Below are 23472 nucleotides of genomic sequence, written 5' to 3'. Positions count from 1 at the left end.
TTAGAGTAGAGCTTGGCTAAAACAGTCTAGCTTGTTGTGGTGGCAGCGTAAAAAATCTTTTGGCCAAAACAAAAACCGCTGGTGGCTATGTATGTTATCTGGTGATGACAACTGTTAATGTGTGATTGGTGAGGACGTGGTGTGGTACAGATGTGGAGTTTTTCTATGAGTGGGCAGTGGAATTGTGGAAGGTTTGAGGGGTGGAGCTTGGGCGGAGTCTCAAGGGGGCCCCAAAAATTTTGCCAGTACGGGCCCCCGAAATTCTTAGTGGCAGCCCTGCATATAACAGTATGGTATATTATACCCACTACCTGTTCCATCTGTAGATTGCTAAGGGTATTGTGTGGCCAGATCGGGAGACAGCATGTATATACATTGCTGCTACTCCCCAATATAAACGCCACCAGCACTCCAGCACGCTGACCGTGTACATGTGGTCTACAAAGATATCGGTCAGATAGCTTAAATAGCAATGTGATTGTACTGTTAGGTGGCTAGCAGGCAGTTTTCTATTCCACATATATCGCTTTAATTTTCATGCAGTTTGGTCAGAAGACAGCATACGCATGCTTCTGCTGTTCTCCGAAATGCTCACCACCAACACTACAGTACACTGGCCGCATCTGAATGTGTGTGGTCAATAGGAGAGACTATGTAGGTGTGTCCACTGCAGACACGGTCTCCGCTAATAAGTAAATGCATCGGTATTTTAGCGGTCACCGCATGGACCAGGGAACATTCCACTCAACGCCCGCTCTCAGACTATGGTGGACTTTATACTATGTGGAGGACTATGGTGTGTGCATTGTTCTACAACCCCTGGCAAAAATTATGTCATTAGCGGCCTTGGAGGATGTTCATTCAGTTGTTTAATTTTGTACAAAAAAAAAGCAGATCACAGACAGGGCACAAAACTAGTCATTTCAGTTAGCAACTTTCTGGCTTTAAGAAACACTAAAAGAAATCAAGAACAAAAAATGTGGTAGTCACATTGTCTAAAACCGGCTCTGCCCCTTCTTTGAGTATTTGAGAAACAATATAAGACTTGTTGTTGCCATGTTATTGTTTGATATTTGTATCCACAACTTAGCAATAATAAATTGTTCTGGTGTATATTAAATATATATATATTTTGTTTTATTTTAGACAAAGTAACGGACATTTAGAAAATCGAAAATTTACATTAAGTGCAGGGGAAAGGATGTATGCGAATCAGGACCAAGAGAACAATCATGACCTAAATGGCAGTATTTGTATGTCACTGAAACTTTTGAGAATGGATAGTAAGGGCCGATGTTGTACCAATAAAACACCTGAGGAAATTTCCCACTTTCAAAAAGTCCAGATGATGAGATCTGTTTTGGAAGAAAGCGCCAAAGAATCTGAAGATGACACAGACAGTCATGAGGTACAATTTTACATTTTTATGCCATGTATTAAATGTCGTATCTGGTTATATGGGGTCATTAAGGGCTCTATTATGTGTAAGATGTAAGATTTTAAAATGAAAAAAGTTCTGCCTGTTGTGTTTTTTCCTTTCTAAAAACTCGCATATATCAAAACCCCGACGAACCCCATAATTATCAATGGCACACTTCTGCTTGTGTTTGCACCATATTTTCAACAGATCCATTTTGAACATGAATTTAATTTCTCTGTTCCTAAAATGGAGCAGACAAACTAAATTCCGAAATACAGGAGTGAACCCAGTTCTGCCTGCCAGTTTTGCTTGTTTCTTTCCTTAAAGTATTCATATTGTTTCTTTATTATTTTATAAGTCTAAAGTTTTGACATGATTATTTTTATGATTTTTATGATTTATATCTTAATTGAGATGATTGCTCCATACCTCTGATACAGAGCTTCAAGTTTGAGCCAATGAAACAAATACCTGGCACGCTATGAAAGGTGCATACTGTCATGTCAAACAGCAATGTATTATAGCACATAGTGTCATTGCTAACAAGCACTAAGATAATAGTCAGCTAAGTATACAGTAATTGCCGAAAGTGTTGATACCCTTGAAATTGTTCCAGAAAATGAAGTATTTCTAATATGAAAGTCTTGCCATTACACATGTTTTGTGATACACAAGTTTATTTCCTATGTGTGTATTTGAACAACACAAAAAACAGACCAAAAGGTAAACTGGACATAATTTCACACTAAACCCCCAAAATGGGCTGGACAAAATTGTTGGCACCTTTCCAATGTGGGTAAACAAATTTGTTTCAAGCATGTGATGCTTATTCAAACTCACCTGTGACAATTAACAGGTATTAGCAATATGAAAAACAAACCTGAAACCAGATAAAAAGGGGAGACGTTGGCTCAATCTTTGCATTGTGTCTTTGTGTGTGCAACATTAGGCATGGAGAACAGAAAGAGAAGCGAACTGTCTGAGGACTTAAGAACTAAAATAGTTGAAAAATATCAGCAATCTGAAAATTACAAGTCCATCTCCAGAGATCTTGATGTTCCTTTGTTCATGGTGCGCAACATAATCAAGAAGTTTACAACCCATGGCACTGACCAGCAGAGAATAATTGATGAAAGGTTGCAACTCAGGATGGTCTGGATTGTGGGGATATGTAAATCCAGGTTACAAAGAAATTCTAGCTGTCCTGCAGACTCTGGGTGCATCAGTGTCAGCGCGAACTATCCGTCGACATTTGAATGAAATGAAATGATATGGAAGGAGACCCAAGAGGACTCCACTGCTGACACAGAGACATAAAAAAGCTAGACTGCAGTTTGCCAAAATGTATGTGAGTGAGCCAAAATACTTCTGGGAAAGTGTCTTGTGGACAGATGAGAAAAAGATACAGCTGTTTGGTAAAGCACATCATTCTACTGTTTCCCGAAAACTAAATGAGACCTTCAAAGAAAAGAACACAGAAGTCAAATATGGTGTAGGATCAAAGATGTTTTGAGGTTGTTTTGCTGCCTCTGTCAATGAGTGCCTTGACTGTGTGCATGGCATCATGAAATCTGGAGATTACCAAAGGAGTTTGGGCTGCAATGTAGTGCCCAGTGTAAAAGAGCTGGGTTTACGTCCTAAGTAATGGTTTTTCCAGCACTACAATGACTCCAAACTTACATCAAGAAGGACCCAGAAGTGGGTGGAAACAAAGAGCTGAAAAGTTCTGAAGAGGCCAGCAATGAGTCTGGATCTAAATCCCATTGAACACCTGCCAAGAGATCTAAAATTGCTTTTGGGACAAGGCACCCTACCCTACAATGTGTGAGAGACCTGTAATAATTTGGAAAAGAAATTCCAATTGAGAGGTGTAAGAAGCTTGTTGATGGTTATAAGAAGTGATTGATTGCAGTTATCTATTCCAAATGGTGTGCAACCAAATATTAAGTTGAATGTAAGTCCACAAGGAGAGGGTTCTCTCCCCTCTGTACCAGTCTCTCATCGTAAATTTGTTTACTGTAAATAATATCTATAACTTTGTATGTAACACTTTCTCATGTATGACACCATGGAATTAATGGTGCTATATAAATAAATAATAATAATAATAAGTCGAGAGTACCAATAATTTTGTCCTGCCTATTTTGGGGGTTTAGTGTGAAATTATGTCCAATTTTCCTTTTTTCAGGTTTGGTTTTTTTTTGTGTTGTTTGAATACACTCAAAGGAAATAAACATGTATAACAAAAAATGAGTGATTTGCAATAATTTTCTTGGAGAAATACTTCATTTTCTGGATCAATTTCAAGGGTGCAAACACTTTTGACCATAATTGTATAAAATGGGTAAAAAGTAAAGTTACGGTAAGTAAATACACTGTGCAAAGGATGCATGTATAGGGATTAGAACATCTTTAACAGAAGCCAGTTGAGTGTACAAATTGTGCGCAGTCTAGGGAAATTAACAATTCAAAGTATAAAATTTAAATTTTATTGTAGACCATAAAGAGGACCTTTCACCAAATTTTACATGTTGAACTGGACACACAGTATAATAGTGGGTGCAGAAAGGAATAAAATGTAGATTTTATTTTTTTACATCAACGTTGCAGAGATATTAGAAGTCAAAGTATTTTGGCATCTAATGAGTTAACTTTTGTTGAGGTAATGTGGGTGTTATTAGTTTCCACAAGGGGCGTGTACTTCTCCCTGTATGACGGTGACCAAAGAGGGCAGATATATACTTGAGAAAGAAGAAGAACCCCGCACCTCACAAAATATCTTAGAGCTGGTTTCTCAGTACATGAGATGCAAAAATGCAGCCCTGATCTCCTGGAATGTCTGTTTATGATTGATCAGCATCATACAGGGAGAAATACACACCCACTTGTACTTAAAGGGGTTGTGCCGCCATCAAGGAAAATATGTAAATAAATGGTTTTGCGCATACGCTGTCAGGTTAATGGCTACTGGGATGGATGGATGAATCTTGCAGACCGAATAACGCCAGCGGGCCCAATTTAGAAGATGAAAGGTTTTTTTTTTTGAACGGAGCACAATTTTTAATAACTGTGAATTGCAAAAACATTTATTTACATATTTTCTGCTTAATTAAATGTATCCTTTATGGTGACACAACCCGTTTAACAAAGGTTCACTCATTAGGTGCCAAATACTTTTATTGCTAATATTTCAGAAAAAGAGAGGTGAAATAAAAAAATAAATACATGTTTTATTCCGCTCTTCAGCCATTATTCAATAGTATCTAGTTCAACATGCTTAATTTAATGAAAAAACCTGTTAAAAGTGGCACGCCAGTGATTTTTTAAAATTTTCTCATCTATTAGTGACAGTGTATGTTCATCTCCTGCAGTGGCGCTGTTCCAGCGATATCGGCACCGCTGTTACCAGACAGTAACATGACTTTTGTTATGTGCGGGCTGCAACCAATCAGTGGCTCTTGTCTTCAGCTCATCAATATTCTGTCAGATCGGATAGCTGTCCTGACAGGAAATTGATAAGATGAAACTAAAAAGCAGTGGCTCATTAGTTGTGACCTGCACGTGACACAAGTCACGTAAAGTTCCTTTAACAGTAGACCCAACATGGCTGGAATAGCGCCATTGCAAGAGGTGAATATACACTGTTTTTATTTTATATGGTGACCTGAACTGATTAAACTGGAGTTTTCAGTAGTGGACAACCCCTTTAACATTTTTATTTTGTTTGCAGCTTATTGCCTAGGAGACCGACCACTACTGCTGCCTAACTTGTAAGCACTGCACTGAAGCTGGTCAGGATTAGGGAGTAACATCTCACTCCAGCATTCCTAGACATATAAAAAACAGCTGACAAGCTCAATAAAAAAGCGCTTCTAAGCTTTGTGCATACTCTGCTGCCTAGCAACATTGGTCGGTTTCCAAGGCAACAAGCTGTAAACAAAGGAAAACTAGTAATCTCTTAATAATGACTGAACATTTTAATAAGCAGGAGAGTGCAAAATTACTTGTTAGGCCGGGATCACACATGGAAGAAACACGTCCGTGTCTCGCATGTGAAAACCAAGCTCTGGCGCCGGCACTTGGGAGCGGAGCGTGCGGCTCCATGCGTTGCTATGCGGCTACACGGTCTGCTCCCAATTGTCGGCGCCAGAGCTCGGTTTTCACATGCGAGACATGGACGTGTTTCTCGCATGTGTGATCCTGGCCTTACAAGCACTGTCTATCAATATCCATTTTTTGAAAATAGTAATAATGTGTTAAAGGGAACCTGTCACTCAAAAAAATGCTATTAACCTAGATATATTGTGTTAATCTGAGGGCTAATAGCGTTACTAACATGCAAATAGCCGAATGCTGGTTCAGTCACTGTTCTGTATATAGAGCGATGACTGTAACCGCGCCCCCGGCCCTGACTGATCATTGAGCCTCAATGAGAACGTGTGTTGGTCAAGGTTGGGGGCGCGGTTACAGCTGCTGCTCTGCACACTCAGAGAAGTGACTGAACCAGCATTAGCATCGCCCCCTTAACTGAAACCGAATGCTGCCGGGGTAATAAGGCTAAGTTCACACTTTGCGGATTCCACTGCGGATTTTTCCGCAGCGGAATTCCAAAATCCGCAGTGAAAACCCATTGCGGTTTTTACTGCGGATTTATCGCGGTTTTTACTGCGGATTCTTATGCGGATTTTCATCTGCAGTTTCCTATTGGAGCAGGTGAAAATCCGCAGAAAAGAAGTGACATGCTGCAGAATGTAATCCGCAGCGTTTCCGCGCGTTTTTTCCCGCAGCATGTGCACAGCGTTTTTTGTTTCCCATAGGTTTACATTGTACTGTAAACTCATGGGAAACTGCTGCGGATCCGCAGCGGTCAAATCCGCTGCGGATCCGCAGTAAAATCCGCAAAGTGTGAACATAGCCTAAAGTTCATTTTCTCCCAGCAGTGTTCAGCTACTTGCAGGTGCTGAGCAGGTTTGTACAATATTGATCTGCAGATTAACCCTCTATCTGCAGGTTAATAGCGTTTTTTTCTGGTGACAGGTTCCCTTGAATTCACGTACCAGGAATGTTTCACTGGAAATGGATATGTTCATGTGGATTTTTAATTTATATGCCTTTTGAAGTGGAAGCTCTCTAAGATCCAAGTAAAAAAAACTCCGCAAGACTAACCAGAATAGAAAGAAGATGGCTCCAACATGTTAGGTAAATTCAAAGTTAAAACGACGTCCCATCTGTTCACCACTTCACCTTGATTATTTATTGTCTGATTTGAAAGGTCTTGATAATGTGTGCGAACTGTAAGGCACTGCGGAATATGTTAGTTCTATATAAAAATAAAGATCATTATTATTATTTCAGTTAATGCTTGTATTTTCACTGGGAGTCTTGATGGAGTGTTTTCTGGAGTAATATGCGCCCAATTCAGTAAGAGGCGCTGTCTGCCACCACTAGAAATTCATTACTGGGACTGGGACATATTTCTGTAGTAATTTCCATTAAAATTTATAAGGGGCACTTGATCTCGATATGCAAACTTTTAAAAAAGATGCTAAATTTGGGTGCAAAACATTGCCCCGTTCCAAGAAGCCTTATAACAGGAAAGTAGAATAAACTAATTGATGAATTGGCCCCTATCTGTTTATAACTCAGGATGTCAGAAATGGCATAAAACAATTTGCAGCATTATTTGTATGTTAATTTGATATATTCAGTTTCAGGGTTTAAAATGACACATGTTTGAATTAAATTATTCCACTAGATGGCGATATAGCCTAGTAGCTATTTGAGACCTGAGTTCTTTTATATCAGAATCTTATGAAGTTCTTCACTGTTTTAACTCCAATATTTTCCATCAATGCACAAATATTTTTATTAGTGCAAATGTGCCAAATTGTTATATGGTATATACTATAAAATTAAAAAGACAGCTTGGCAGCACAATTTATACACATGAAAGTGATTATTAAAACATGTACTTTATTTTAAGTAGTCCCAATATATTTTAAATAACCAAAAATGTAAGTTTTTATGAGGACCTGTTATCAAATCTAAAGTAACCAGTTTTTGCTATAATTTTATTCTGGCTGTTCCCCTGAGTATTCCATTTTTGTTTAATTTTTAGGTTCTTTTTTTTCATCCGCCATATAGTTTCAGAGAGATAGGACTTCTTATTTAGTGCTAACTTTTATGTTCTTTTCCAAGAGGGCGTGGCTCACAGGATTATCTGGGGGGGTGTCTTTAGGCTCTGCATTATGAATGGTGAACCACGCCCCCCTTGTAAAGAATAAAAATTAGCACTGAATAAGAAGAACCATATCTCTGGAACAGTGTGCGTAATTGAAAAAAAAAGGTAATACTCTGCAGAGCAACATGAATTAAATAGGAGCAAAAAGTGTCCACTTTTCACCTGCTGACATCTCTTCTTTATAACAACCATTTACCTGTGAAGCTTGACCCTTATTTAGTGTAATTACAAAAACTGTGATATAATTATACACAGTGGGGAAAAATAAATATTTTGATGCACTGACGATTTTGCAAGTTTCCCACCTACAAAAAATGGAGAGGTCTGTAATTTTTAGTGCAGGCAAACACTTCAACTGTGAGAGACAGAATCTATTAAAAAATCCAGAAAATCACATTGTATGATTTTTACATTATTAATTTGCATTTTATTGCATGAAATAACTACCGTATATACTCGAGTATAAGCTGAGATTTTCACCCCATTTTTTTATGCTGAAATTGCCCCTCTCGGCTTATACTTGGGTCATTGTTGGCGGGGGAGGGGGAGTGGCAGCTGTGACATACTCACCTGCTCCTGGCGCAGTCCCTGCATCTCCGATGGTCTCCGGGCGCTGACAGCTTCTTCCAGTGTTGAGCGGGCACGTGGTACTTCTCATTACAGTAATGAATATGGACGCGACTCCACTCCCATAGGGGTGGAGCCGCATATTCATTTCTGTAATGATAGATTAAACACAGAAATGACACCCCAGCATAGAAAATTATATATATATTAAGGAAATTTTAGTTATTTATAAAAAGTATTCTAGTTCCACTGCAATGTCAAGAGGTCACCCTATGTGTGCAATATAGTGAGAACCACTAAGGAGAAGCTGAAAGGACCGTGCTCAAAACAGAATAAGTGCCAAAAAAAGAAAAGTTGGAAGGCACTAGGTATGTACGCTTACATAGAAAATCTTCTTTCACGCTGGATTTCGTTTAGGACGCTAGGTGGCACAGTTCAGAATTAGCAGTTATCGGGAGGTGCATCACATGAGGTCAAATACTGCTATAGATGCGTAGAGAGATGAATGAAAGTGGCACTCACCCGAGAGTTGCTGCATGAAGATGTCCTTTATTCAATAAAATACATGGACACACAAGCGGTGGAGCAGCGGCTGGTGGTGATTAGGGTGCGGGAGGAAAGTGCAGGACGACGGCCGTTTCGCGCGATTGCGCTTCCACGGGTCCAGGTCACCTGAAGTAAAACCATGAATTGCATATCATAAAGTGCTTGTGCAAAAAGGAAATATCAACATTTGTGCAGCCTTATATGGGGCAAATATCTCTATTGAGCATCTTATGGGGCCATAATCAGCATTTGTGCAGCATTATATGGGGCAAACATCTCTATGGAGCATCTTATGGGGCCATAATCAGCATTTGTGCAGCATTATATGGGGCAAATATCTCTATGGAGCATCTTATGGGGCCATAATCAACATTTGTGCAGCCTTATATGGGGCAAATATCTCTATGGAGCATCTCATGGGGCCATAATCAGCATTTGTGCAGCATTATATATGGGGCAAATATCTCTATGGAGCATCTTATGGTGCCATAATCAACATTTGTGCAGCATTATATGGGGCAAATATCTCTATGGAGCATCTTATGGTGCCATAATCAACATTTGTGCAGCATTAAATGGGGCAAATATCTCTATGGAGCATCTTATGGGGCCTTTGTTAACCTTTATGCAGCACTGTATGGGGCAAATTTGTCTATGGAGCATCTTATGGGGCCATTATTAACATTTATGCAGCATTATATGGGGCATATTTTAATATGGAGCATCTTATGGGGCCCATCATAAACTTTATGGAGCATTATATGAGGCATATTTTGTATGGAGCATCTTATGGACTGTTAGGACTGGCGGAACGCACCAAGAAAGATGTAATAGATGCGTTCGCAGTCCGGGGTCCACCGTGCAGGTAAAAACCTGCTGCTAGTAAATGGCAGCGTAATATGGCGGTGGAAGCGAACCCGGTAAAACCACAGGTCCGCAATACCGCACTAAAGAGTGCAAGCAAGGAGTTAGCGAACACAACCCCAAGACACAGGATTGAAGTCCGATTAGACCACTTGCTGACACAACACCGCAACAGGGTGTGTTAGGCAACTCTTATAATTAGAGCACCGAAGTGCGAACTGTGCCGTGCTGGCAGGCACCACTAAGCACCCAGACGTGGGTCAGGAAGCGCACTACTGGCGCGTGGCGCCGCACTGGCGGTCACAGCAATAGACGCTGATACGTGTGTGACACGTTGAGTGATTAGTCGGGCGCTAGATAGCAGCCATACTCCATACGCGAACAGTCATACAATAGGGTAGGGGTATTTAATGAACGACTTGCACTCACAACAAACACACGTATTCAATTGTAAGACAATACTAGCGCATGGCCGTGCGGTCATGCGCAGTTTATATAGCAGCAGCACAGGAAGTGGCTACAGTACCTTTGCCCTTCCAAGACCTGCCAAAAGGACCAATGGAATGTGCTGCAGAGCCTGAGCACATGACCCTCGATCTCCAACGGGAGATCTTACCCTGGACATGCTCAGTACGTGCAGACAAGGACTTAGTCCCAGAGAAGTCCGCTCGCTGCTGACCAGCACTGACTTTAATGGCAGAGACTGGAGAAGCAGCAGTAACTCTCAGAACAGAGTGAGAATGAGCAAGACGCTGGGACCGACGTCTTTGCTGAGCAGACTCCACTGCGGCTGGACAAGAATGGGAGACCGCAGCGGAGGTGGCTCGAGATTCCCCTGTGCAGAAGCGGGAACTCGACCCCTAACATGGACCCATCATGAACTGTATGGAGCATTATATGGGGCTCCTGATTCAATAAGGATATTCAAAAACACTTAACCTACTGATATCTCAATTAATTTTAATTTTTTATTGGTATCTATTTTTATTTTTGAATTTACCAGTGGCTGCTGCATTTTCCACCCTAGGCTTATACTCAAGTCATTAAGTTTTCCCAGTTTTTTGTGGCAAAGTTAGGGGTCTCGGCTTATACTCGAGTACATACAGTATTTGAAAACCATTACTTAATGTTTGGTACAGAAACCTTTGTTTGCAATTACAGAAGTTAGACGTTTCCTTGTAGTTCTTGACCAAGTTTGCATCCACTGCAGCAGGGATTTTGGCCCACTCCTCCATACAGATCTTCTCCAGACCTTTCAGGTTTTGTGGCTGTCTCTGGACAACATTGAGTTTCAGCTTCCTCCAAAGATTTTCTTTTGGATTCAGATCTGTAGACTGGCTAGGTCACTCCAGGACCTTGAAATGCCTCTTACGGAGCCACTCCTTAGTTGCCCTGGCTGTGTATTTCGGGTCATTGTCATGCTGGAAGACCCAGCCATGACCCATCTTCAATGCTCTTACTGAGGGAAAGAGGTCATTGTCCAAAATCTCGTGATTCATGAACCCATCCATTCTCCCTTCAATACAGTGCAGTCGCCCTGTTCCCTTTTCAGAAAGCACCCCTAAAGTATGATGTGTCTATTACCATGGTTCACTTTTGGGAAGGTGTTCATGGGGTTGTACTCATCCTTCTTCTTCCTCTAAACACGACAAATGGAGTTCCATCTGACCTCTTAACCCTCTCCCATGCCTCCTCTGGATCCTCCAGATGGTCATTGGCGAACTTCAAATGGGCCTGGACATGTGCTGACTTGAGCAGGGGGAACTTGCGTGCCCTGCAAGATTTTAATACATTACGGCGTAGTGTGTTACTAACGGTAATGTTTAAGACTGTGGTCCTAGCTCTCTTCAGGTCATTGAACTGGTCCTGCCATGTAGTTCTGGGCTGATTCCTGGCCTTTCTCAGAATCATCCTTGCCTCACGAGGTGAGATCTTGCATGGACTGAAGAAGATTGACAGTCATCTTCTGTTTCATCCATTTTGTAATAATTGTGCCAACAGTTGTTGTTTCCTCTCCAAGCTGCTTGCCTATTGTCCTGTAGCCCATCCCAGCCTTGTGCAGGTATACAATTTTGCCCCTGGTGTCCTTGAACAGTTCTTTGGTCTTGCCCATGGTGGAGTGGTTGGAGTGTGATTGATTGTGTGGACAGGTGTCTTTTATATAGGTAACGAGTTGAAATAGGTGCCATTAATACAGGTAATGAGTGCAGCGTAGGAGGGCTTCTTAAAGAAAAACTAACAGGTCTCTGTTCCAGAATTCTTGCTGGTTGGTAGGTGATCAGATACTTGCTTCATGCAATAAAATGCAATTTAATTATTTTATTTAAAAACCATACAATGTGATGTTCTTGGTTTTTTTTAGATTCTGTCTCTCACAGTTGAAGTGTACGTACGATAAAAACTATAGACCTCTTCATTCTTTGTAGGTGGGAAAACTTGCAACATCGTCAGTGTATCAAATACCGTACTTGAATACTTGTTTTCCCCACTGAATGTCTATTATTTTGCAATATTGATTCTAATATTGGTTTTGGTACAGACATGTTTGTTAAAACGGTTGCACACCATTGAGTAAATTGTTGGCAAGCACCACAGCTTACTGACTCCTAACTTTGTATATTATACACACCATTAGGATTTGGCTCTGCTTGTCGGTTACTGCATTTGTCACCTGTTCTAATGTATGTAATTTGCATACCTGCAGTCATATGCCAGCTAGAATAGAATACTGAAGGAATCATCTGAGAATCTATTGGCACATTACCACAGGTTTGCAAATCGCAAAATATGACAAATGCTGGAATCGGCAAGCAGAGCCAAATCCTAATGGTGTGTATATCCAATCATTATTATTTTATCTTGTATAGCAGTATTATTGGTAATATTAGACTTGTAGTAAATCTTGAATTCCTCCAGGCAAGGTAATATTTGTAATAGAGACCCCCATCTGGAAAATGGTGGGGGGAACCATGGGCAGGTGTTCTTTTAAATGCCAAAGGTGAATTTCAGTCCCAATCCAGCATTGGTTACTGAGCGGTAGAGAGTGCAAGTGCTTTAGAGACTGTTCGCACTGTTCAGAAAGCTGCCCCCCCCCCCCCCCCCGCACTTCTTCCATGCTGCACAGGTAAAGCTGCCTCAGCTATCAGCTTGGAAGACCATTCATTTCAGATGAGTGAGTGACTAAGCCGCTAGTGTGAAATGTCTATCTCCAGGAGCACACTGCCCCCAACACCCAGGATGTTGTGAGACAGAAGAGTGGTGCGCTCATGAAAAAATAGCATGATAAAACCTCTTTAAGATTTCCAGAACATACTATAAGTAATTAGAACAGCCCCCCGGCACCCCTGTACAAGTCCCTTTACTTCTCCCAGCAGGCGCATCAGCGTGTTCACATACCCACCCGCGCTGTTTCGGTCCCCGCAGCCTCTATATGAGCTCGTAGGTGGAGTATAAGTGACATACCCTTAGCAATAACTTGAGGTTTAGCCCCTTACATGACAGTATAAAATTGTTATTTGTAAACATTTTCTTCATTTTCTCTAACCATGGTAGAGGTAGAGGATGCTGGATATAGCTAAGACATAGCAACTTCTAGTCATACAAATGTAGAAGTATTGTACCCTACAAATATACAGCACATAGCTTCCCTGTTTGCTTTCTAAGAAATGGTTTTAGAGTTTAGGACAACATTAACTGTATACTGTATGGAAGATCTCCTAGACTCCTGGCATGCAGCAACACAGGAAAGCCATCTGCAGTTATTTTCTGCATGAATCAAAAAATAATGTTTGAAAGTTTGCAACATTTCTGTAAATACAATTTTGCAACACTCAAAGTATTTTGATATGAAATATGCCTGTAAGTACCGTATGTTTAGGATATCATGTAACATATAGACATTACAGACGATGAAATAGTTATATAAGTGGGAGTTTTATTTTTACATTCTAATCTGTCTTGTACTGAAATGTAATTGTTATAAAAATAATAGTGTAATTATTGGCACTTGGCAGTCTTTACGAATCTATATCCTAAATGAATGAAGAATATGAAAAACATTTATTGTCAACGGTTTATCTCCATAAACATTTTCCTCCCTCGGGAATGCAGCCTTGGCATCTAAGGTTTACTACTACTCCAACAAAGTATGCCCTCCAACTCTAACACTGGAAGGAGAAAAGGAGAAAGCCTGTACTATTGCCAGGGAACATGTGCCTAATACATTCTGCTACTGCTGATGGTGCTTGGCGTTCCTGCGTAGTCGACAAGTGCTAGAGTATCACAGTAAATATCTGTCAAGCATTGCCTCAGTCAAGCTTTCTCCTTACCCGAGCATCTGCTTCACACTCGTCATCTACTTGTCATATTATACCATTTTAGGTCCATTGAATTTGTTGATCCCTGTTACTGGATACAACCTGTCGGTTACCATGCCTCCTCTTGGAGCTTAGTTTCTTTTCAGCTTAGTTAGAGAGTAGAGCCATAGAAATCCATAAAATAACAGCGCAAAAAAACTGCAACTATGGATCTGCCATATAGGAATCGATTTCTGTGGATTGCAGACAACCTGTGTGTTTTAGCATCATTACTCTGGCAACTATTGTGGAATGTTCTACATATCAAGAGAGACAAGAGGACATCTGAGCCAGGAGATACACAGGTATCCTAAATATCCGTATAGCACAATGGTCAGAAGGAGATGTCGTCATAAAATCCATTATTTTATGTACAATAGTGCACTTATGTAAGTCATATTATGTGGCTCATGTAAAATTAGAATATATATGAATGATCACTGTTACCATCTTGCCAATTCTTCCAGCTTATTATACATGCATTGTCCAGTTAGTGCATGTGTAAAACGGTTGTGTAAACTTTATTTCATTTATGGTTGCAGTCTTGCAATCTTTTTTAACCTTCATCCGGCTGAGTAGGTACAATTGTAACTATTCCGTTTTAAAATTGCAATAATTTTTTTTTTTCGAAAAGCCGTAGAGGGCTGAAATTTCGTGACATCTCTGCAGTTTTGGTCCAGAATATATTAACCAAATTTCAATAAAATATATTTGAAGGTACAATTGTACCTCTGCAGCCTGTTAACGTTGTAAAATTATGCAGCCTGGCGAAGGTTAATAAATATAACAAGATATGCCTTGTGCATATTGATACTTTATATTTATATACCATACTTATGTTTGTGGTACATAGTAGTGATTTATTGAGACTCATTTATGTTTTAGCATCTTAAGTGCTGTACATAATCTTCAATGTGTGTAGGGCACCTATAGACTTGTATAAAATGTGTATAAACAAACATTCACATAGAGCATGTTGCCCAGATCTTGACTGTGGAACCAAAGTGCTGCCCAAAGTGCTGTACATAAGAAAGTTTCAGCATGTTCTGTGTTATAACAAATAGGATTCACTCTTTGTCCTCAGTCACTTAGGAGAACACTTCTCTCATAACCTGTATGTGGCATTGTGTGTGTGTGTATATATAATCCCAACATGCATATATGTGTGCCTGTATTTATACAGTATATACAGAACACATACTGTATACATAGCATTTAGTATTATATACAGTATGCTGTACGTATAGTATGTCTATATATTTATATATAGCAATATAAACTGGAATATATATTTATATACAGTGGGGGGAATAAGTATTTGAATCCTTGTTGATTTTGTAAGTTTGTCCACTGACAAAGACATGAATTTACATGAAAGACATAATTTTAACCCCTTCAAGACGCAGCCCTTTTTCGTTTTTGCGTTTTCGTTTTTCGCTCCCCTCTTTCCCAGAGCCATAACTTTTTTATTTTTCCGTCAATATGGCCATGTGAGGGCTTATTTTTTGCGGGACGAGTTGTACTTTTGAACGACACCATTGGTTTTACCTTGTCTTGTACTAGAAAACGGGAAAAAAAATCCAAGTGTGGTGAAATTGCAAAAAAAAGTTCAATATCACACTTGTTTTTTGTTTGGCTTTTTTGCTAGGTTGACTGAATGCTAAAACTGACCTGCCATTATGATTCTCCACATCATTACGAGTTCATAGACACCAAACAAGTCTAGGTTATATTTTATCTAAGTGGTTAAAAAAAATTCCAAACTTTGCTAAAAAAAAAAAATTGCGCAATTTTCCAATACCCGTAGCGTTTCCATTTTTCGTGATCTGGGGTCGGGTGAGGGCTTATTTTTTGCGTGCCGAGCTGACGTTTTTAATGATACCTTTGTGCAGATACGTTCTTTCAATCGCCCGTTATTGCATTTTAATGCAATGTTACAGCGACCAAAAAGACATAATTCTGGCGTTTTTAATTTTTTGATCGCTACGCCATTTAGTGATCAGGTTAATCCTTTTTTTTTATTGATAGATCAGGTGATTCTGAAAGCGGCAATACCAAATATGTGTAGGTTTGATTTTTTTTTTTTATTGTTTTATTTTGAATGGGACGAAAGGGGGGTGATTTAAACTTTTATATTTTTGTATTTTTTTCATATTTTTTGAAACATTTTTTTTTTACTTTTGCCATGCTTCAATAGCCTCCATGGGAGGCTAGAAGCTGTGCATGAAAATAAAGGTATCCAGCTCAGGAAATAAAATCAAAAGTCTTTATTTGGACAAATTTAAAAAGCAAGCTGCTTGACAAAGCAGTGCATACAGGGGGAAGAAATGTCTAGAATAACTGGACGCGTTTAGAACACGTGTAGTGATCTTAGTCCTCAGTTTTGGTAAAACTGAAGGAAATAAACATGTGTATAACAAAACGTGTAATTGGAATAATTTTCTGGGACAAATACTTCATTGTCTAGAACAATTTCAAAGGTGCCAACACGTTCGACCATGATTATATGCATCTTCTCATGTATCGCAATAATGAACAATATTTTCTGTAGTTCTAACCTCAGTTACAAAGCAATAACCTCTTTCTGTATAATTACTATAATTCTTGTGCTGTGCACGGAGTAGAAGTTATTAGAAATTGCAGATAAGAAAGAATTATATTTATTAGATTTTCATTATAATTTTATATAATTTCTCTCCCATGCGTAATATAAATGACAATCATATTCTTTGGAGTTTCTGAATATAGCCCGCAGACAGCTTGTTGCAGTCACCTAATACATATCCAGTTAATGATGCCGGCAGAGTAGTGTAGGGGAATTTTAGTTTGACTGCCCTCCACTAAAGATATATTCACACACACCAGAGTAACTGCTTAAGAAATGACCTCAAAAGCTACATTTTATTTTGTGTATTCAACAGAAGTCTGCAGCCAAATCAACTAAAAACTTCCACAGCTATTGGAGTAATCTACACTTACTTTTTACTCTACAATGTTTCATAATACAATTATGTCTCCCTGAAAGTAACCCAGAAGTGACACCTCACTTTTAAAGAAGCCCTCCCATTAATTTTTTTTAACTAAATCTGTGTATGTCAGTATGTAGTATAGGGTGTATGTGCTAATACACCCCCTTTACTTCTATCTTCTCCGGGATCCAGGGCGGTCCTGCTCTTCTTTATGACATCACCTCTCTTTAGGCTATGTGCACGCGTTGCGGATTTGTTGCGTTTCCACAGCATTTCTTCAGCGCGGAAATGCTATAAATCCGCAATGGATTATTAAAGCAATGTTAATCAATGGCATTCCTGAATTGCTGTGCAAATTTCCATCCTTATTTGCACTGTTTTATTTTCCGCAGCATGTCTATACTATTTGCGGATCTGCAGCGTTTCTGCACCCATTGACTTCCATTGAGTCAGTCAAATCCGCAGCAAAACTGCAGGTGTAAGAAGGTTTGTGGATTTGCTGCGGAGCTGCATGCCAAAAACGCTGCAGAAAGAAAATGATGTCAGAAGGAGGAAGAGTGTGTGAGCGGAGAATATGTGCGTGTCTGTCTGCGGGTGTCTGTTGCTGTGTGCGAGTGTCTGCGTGTGTGTGCGGTAACGTTACCGCCGGTACTGTCGGTCACAGTGCTGCGGGATCATGCTGTCACATGTCAGGGTGACCCAACAGCTGTGACTGTCACCCGCGGTAATGCTACTGCCAGTACTTTAAAATTCAATAGTCTTTATTTCTCGATTAAAACTTCATTGTAGTCAGAAAGATCCCTGTACATTGCAGATGTATAAGCAGCGGAAAGTAGGGTATAAGCAACGCGTTTCTATCAAGTAAGATCTTTATCATAGCCTAATCCTCTATCTACCCTTCAATTCTTATAAGGTGTTTCATTAACCCTTACACAGCTGATTTGATCAAATGATATTAATTGCAAAGTCTGCATTTGTCAGATTTCTCATAGAAATAACAAATCTCTAAAAACATCCTAATACATATAAATACTATGATATAAAACAAAAATTATTATTTACAAATAATGGTACATTAGCTCGTTTCTCCTATTCAGGCTATTTGGATACCTTGTTTCAAGATTGTATATCCAAAATGCCTCTCTCGTTAAGAGGCGTCTTCTTGAATCTCCACCGCGCGATGATTTTTTTTATTTGTTCTATGCCTTGGATTCTCATGGCTGATGTGTCTCCTGCATGGTGGGTTATAAAATGTTTAGCCACCATGGAGATATTGCGATAGCTATTATTTCCCTTAAATGCATCTCTTAAATGTTCAGATATCCGCGTTTTTAATTTCCTTGTGGTGCAACCTATGTGTGTCATACTACAAATCTCACAATCTATTTTAGGCTAGGTTCACATTGCGCTAGGTGAGTCCGTCTAACGGACACATTTTTAAGTAGTGAAAACGCAATGTAACAGACATTGTAACGCACCCATAGACTTGCATTGTCTGACACATCGTGACGCATGCCAATTTTGGCATGCGTCACGATGCATCAGACAATGCAAGTCTATGGGTGCGTTACAATGTCCGTTACATTGCGTTTTCACTACTTAAAAACGTGTCCGTTAGACGGACTCACCTATGCGTTTGTCACATTACGTTTTTTTTTTTTGATGGACCTGGGAACGCGGCTTGCAGCGTTTTCGGGTCCGGTCAAGCTAACGCAAGACTAACGGAAGCGTTAATTCTGCCATTGAAGGCTATTGCAAACGCAGCCCGACGCAAATCATACAAAATTTCCAAATAAAACCATACGTTTAAATTGCGTTTGAGGGTGGTCCATATGGTCATGTGACAGGAAATATGATTTCAGCCATTTTTAGGAGGAGTGACACTACAACACATTTTCAAGACGCCTGCAGCACATTGTGAGTGTCTTGCAAGAGATCAGAGGCAATGTAAGTACAATTCTATGTATTATTATATTATATATCTCTGTATACATCATGTGAGTGTGTAGTGCACGTCGGATGTGTGTGTACTAAAAATGTATTGTTTTGTTTGCACACAGATGTCGGATAGTGAGGCAAGTAGTAGCAGCAGCAGCAGCGTGTCTGCGGTGTTCTCCTACCAAATGGTAGGCTTGCACTTTAAAAAGCCACAATAATGTTGTGTGTCACTCCAGTGTATTGAGGTAAGCATGTGTATAATCATGTATTTATTGCAAATAGGAGTCTTCTGAGCCCGAACCTGCTAGGCCCCCCCACCCCCCAAGAAACAGGCAAAAGCAACAAAGGTACATGGCACACATTTTGTGTTTTTCACGCATAAATTTATTGATACAAGAATAGTTTTGTTTTTTTTTAACTACACCATAGGTTGTTGAACAAGGAGGACACAAGAAAAAAAAAACAGCCACGCCTCCCAGTGGTAAATATCACGCTATTAATGTTCCTTTTTGACACAAAGAAACAAACAAACGTTTCCCTTTTTTTTTGGTATTAAAAAATCTACTATTTTTTTAGTATTAAAAAAGCTAATCTACTAAAAACATACTAATCAAACATATCCACTATTTATCTACTATCTATCCACTATCTATCTACTATCTATCTATCCACAATATCTATCTATCTATCTATCTATCTATCTATCTATCTATCTATCCACTAGTTATCTACTATCTATCTATCCACTATTTATCTATCTATCTATCTATCCACTATCTATCTACTATATTTATAAACTATCTACTATCTATCAACTATCTATCTATCTATCTTTATTCGGTCGTCCATGACAGCACTACGGAGAGAGGGGATCCGCCCTTCAGGAACAGGAAACCTACAGATACATAAGGGCGGCACCTCTCCCACGCATCAGTTGGTTTCCTGTTCCTGGAGGACAGGATTCCCTTCAGATACATTGGTACAGGGGCTGTGGGATTGTAATCAGATAGAGATGTCTTCCAATCTAAAGGAGTTAACGGCTGTGGAGCAGGCGGTTAAAACACTCCTTGTCTATCTACAGGGCCACCACGTGCGGGTATTCTCGGACAATCGAGTCACCGTGGCATACATAAATCACCAAGGCGGGACTCGGTCCAGATCCCTGATGTGTGTAGCAGATCGTCTGTTTCATCTAGCAGAGCAACATCTTCTCTCGTTGACGGCTCTACACATAAAAGGGGCAGAAAACACTACAGCGGATTTCTTAAGTCGCAACACATTAAGGCAGGGAGAGTGGTCCCTGAACAGCACCATCTTCGACCTTATCGTCGAAAGGTGGGGGCAACCAGAGGTAGACCTGTTTGCCACAAAAGAAAACAGGAAAGTGGCACAATTCTGCTCTCTGAACCCCAGAGAAAATCCCCTGGCAGTAGACGCCCTCCTCATAGACTGGAACTTCAGGCTAGCCTACGCCTTTCCTCCCCTGTCTCTACTTCCTCTGGTGGTGAGGAAAATCAGGAAGGACAAAGCCACAGTGGTATTAATTGCCCCCTTCTGGGCCAGAAGGACGTGGTTTCCATGCCTGAGGGCTATGTCGATGTCCGATCCATGGGTCTTGCCAGACATTCCGGATCTCCTATCCCAGGGCCCAGTCTACCATCCTCGAGCGGTTGGCCTTCATCTGACGGCGTGGATTTTGAGCGGGCGCTGCTAAAAGATAGGGGGTTCTCGCCGGCCCTCATTAACACACTGCTGAAAAGCAGGAAAGTGATAACCACAAAAATCTATGTCAGAATCTGGAAGAGATTTCTTCAGAACTCGGGGGTAATAGCTGGACAGTCAATACCAATAGACCAGATCTTGGAGTTCTTACAAAGGGGGTTAGATATGGGGTTATCCCCAAATACTCTTAAGGTGCAGGTATCAGCCTTGGGGGCCCTCTTTGGCTGCAACATCGCTGAGAATCACTGGATCAGTAGATTCATCAGGGCAACAAAACGGTCTAGGCCAATTGTGAAGAATAGAGTCATGCCATGGGACCTGAACCTAGTCCTCTCAGCCATGACAGAGGCCCCATTTGAGCCAATTACTTCAGCCTCTATTAAACATCTATCCCTTAAAGTAGCCTTCCTGGTGGCCATAACATCGGCGCGTAGGATAGGTGACATACAAGCATTATCCAGGGTTCCCCCTTACATGCAGCTTAGGGATGATAGAGTGATACTGTCCCCTGATCCAGCATATCTTCCTAAGGTAGTGTCCAGTTTCCACAGAACACAGGAAATAGTTCTTCCATCTTTCCTCCCCAATCCTACTAATGATAAGGAAAGGAAGTTACACACTTTAGATGTAAGAAAATGTATCCTGGAATATCTAGCGGTAACTGATCCCTGGAAGTTAGATAATGCCCTATTCGTGTCCTATCAGGGTAGTAGGAAAGGGCATAGAGCATCGAAATCTACTCTAGCTAGATGGATCAGGGAGGCTATCTCGCTGGCATACATCTCAAAGGGCAAGCCGGCGCCTGAAGGTCTTAAAGCGCATTCCACTAGAGCTATGGCGGCTTCGTGGGCGGAAAGATTGGAGGTGTCGATCGACCAGATTTGTAAGGCTGCTACTTGGTCTTCTCCAAACACTTTCTATAACCATTATAGATTGAACCTGGGTGCCTCCTCTGACCTCTCTTTTGGTGTAAGGGTGCTGCAAGCTGTAGTCCCTCCCTAGTTAGTTACTCTCTGTAATTCTCTCCGTAGTGCTGTCATGGACGACCGAATAAAGTCTTAGTTACTCACCGGTTAACGGTGTTTTTCGGAGTCCATGACAGCACCTGTACATACCCTCCCGTCTTCTTAAGTTCTGGGTGTTCACCTCTTCCTTTATTTATATATATAATTCACGGGTAGTGAATAGTTACTTATTGTATTATTGTTTATTATGAATGCTATTAACCTTGGTGGTCCTCTTGTGCTCTGTAAACCAACTGATGCGTGGGAGAGGTGCCGCCCTTATGTATCTGTAGGTTTCCTGTTCCTGAAGGGCGGATCCCCTCTCTCCGTAGTGCTGTCATGGACTCCGAAAAACACCGTTAACCGGTGAGTAACTAAGACTATCTATCTATCTATCTATCTATCTATCTATCCATCCACTGAAATGCAAATGAAATTTAACCTTTCAATATAACGTTTTGTGTTTACATAGTCCAAGCCGCCCACCAAAAAAAAAAAATCTACTATCTACTGTATCTATCTATCTATCTGTCCACTATTTATTATCTATCTATCAACTATCTATCAACTATCTATCTATCTATCCACTATCTATCTACTATCTATCTATCCACTATTTATCTACTATCTATCAACTATTTATCTCATTTTTTTTTCTTTAAAGCCGATGCTGTCAATACCCGTTGGAGATCGATTAGGGATCGCTTTCTACGTGACTTCCGCAACAGTCAAAACACACCCAGTGGATCTGGTGGCAAACGGGTCACCCCTTATGTGCATTATGAGCAATTGCTCTTTCTACAAAAAACTTTGTCACAGCGCTCGTAAGTAAAAAGATTTAGGTGTGCGAGACAAAATAGTTTAAATTAAAATAATTAACTTTTTTTTGTTATAGAACGATATGCAGTACCGCTGCGCCTAGAGAGGCAGAGGAACCGGAGCCATCTCCACTGGAACCAAGCCAGCAGACGGGCGCTGAAGATGTGTTTGGCATGAGCGAGCCACGATGTGTGGAGAGAAGTACTGTGGCTTCTGGTGTCAGTGCCCGTTTGCAAGCACAGCGTGGACGCAAGTGAGCATCCCAAAAAGGTGATGCCATAATTGTCGATGGACTCCAACGGGTAGAGGATATGTGTCGCAGTGAATACAGAGACCTGAGGCGGGAAATTACGGACTTGCAATTTCGTGAGTCTGTATATGCAGCCAATAAGTGGAAGCTCCTGCTTTTGTCCTATGTGCCTGTAGTTCAAAATATCCCGGCACACAGAAACATTATGTTTAGGCAAAGACTTAATGAACTAGTTGAGGAAATTTTGGGCCCCCAGGAACCCACTTCCTCGAGAACAAGAAGCATGGACATGCCGGCCTACAACCCACAATACAGAGGCCGGGGTGAACCGAGCATGGAACAGCAGAGGCAATGTAGCAGTCCATCGTACAGTTGGGCAGACAATACGCCCGCGCAATATCACAGTCTATAAGTACTGTTCACTGTCACCAACCTGTTGCAATTACAGTGTTTACATTTTTGTGTTTAATTTCATTTCACCCAATTTTTTGTGTATGTTTTTGTTCATCCCTATGGGATATCATATGTTTAAAATGTCTACCAACACTGAGGTTGGAATATTTTCTTTTTACACTAGATAATATGAATTTAACTTTTTACACTAGATAAATAAGGTTATGGAAACTCAAACAAACAAAAATTGGCCCACACATTTCACCAATAACATCAGGCTTCAACATTTTCACACGTGTATGTCTTGCCATGGAACAAGGCCTTCATGTGTGAAGTAATTAGCGGAAAGAAGGAGGGCGCGTCCGAGGGTGAGTATATTCCTAT

The 23472-nt window shown here is 40.5% G+C and overlaps 1 long non-coding RNA gene across 1 annotated transcript in view; it reads left to right on the top strand.

Annotated features, from left to right (window-relative positions):
* The first annotated feature begins 14244 nt into the window (after positions 1–14244).
* Positions 14245–23472, top strand: part of LOC138641390 (uncharacterized) — a 116768-nt gene continuing 107540 nt past the window's right edge. Inside the window, exon 1 of the long non-coding RNA XR_011313811.1 lies at positions 14245–14298. This is a non-coding gene — a long non-coding RNA (uncharacterized lncRNA). The remainder of the gene's footprint in view (positions 14299–23472) is intronic.

The sequence above is a fragment of the Ranitomeya imitator genome, chromosome 6, assembly GCF_032444005.1.
Source record: "Ranitomeya imitator isolate aRanImi1 chromosome 6, aRanImi1.pri, whole genome shotgun sequence".
NCBI lineage: Eukaryota > Metazoa > Chordata > Amphibia > Anura > Dendrobatidae > Ranitomeya > Ranitomeya imitator.
Note: the sequence above shows the minus strand (reverse complement) of the source record. Positions and strands in the feature narration are given on the sequence as shown.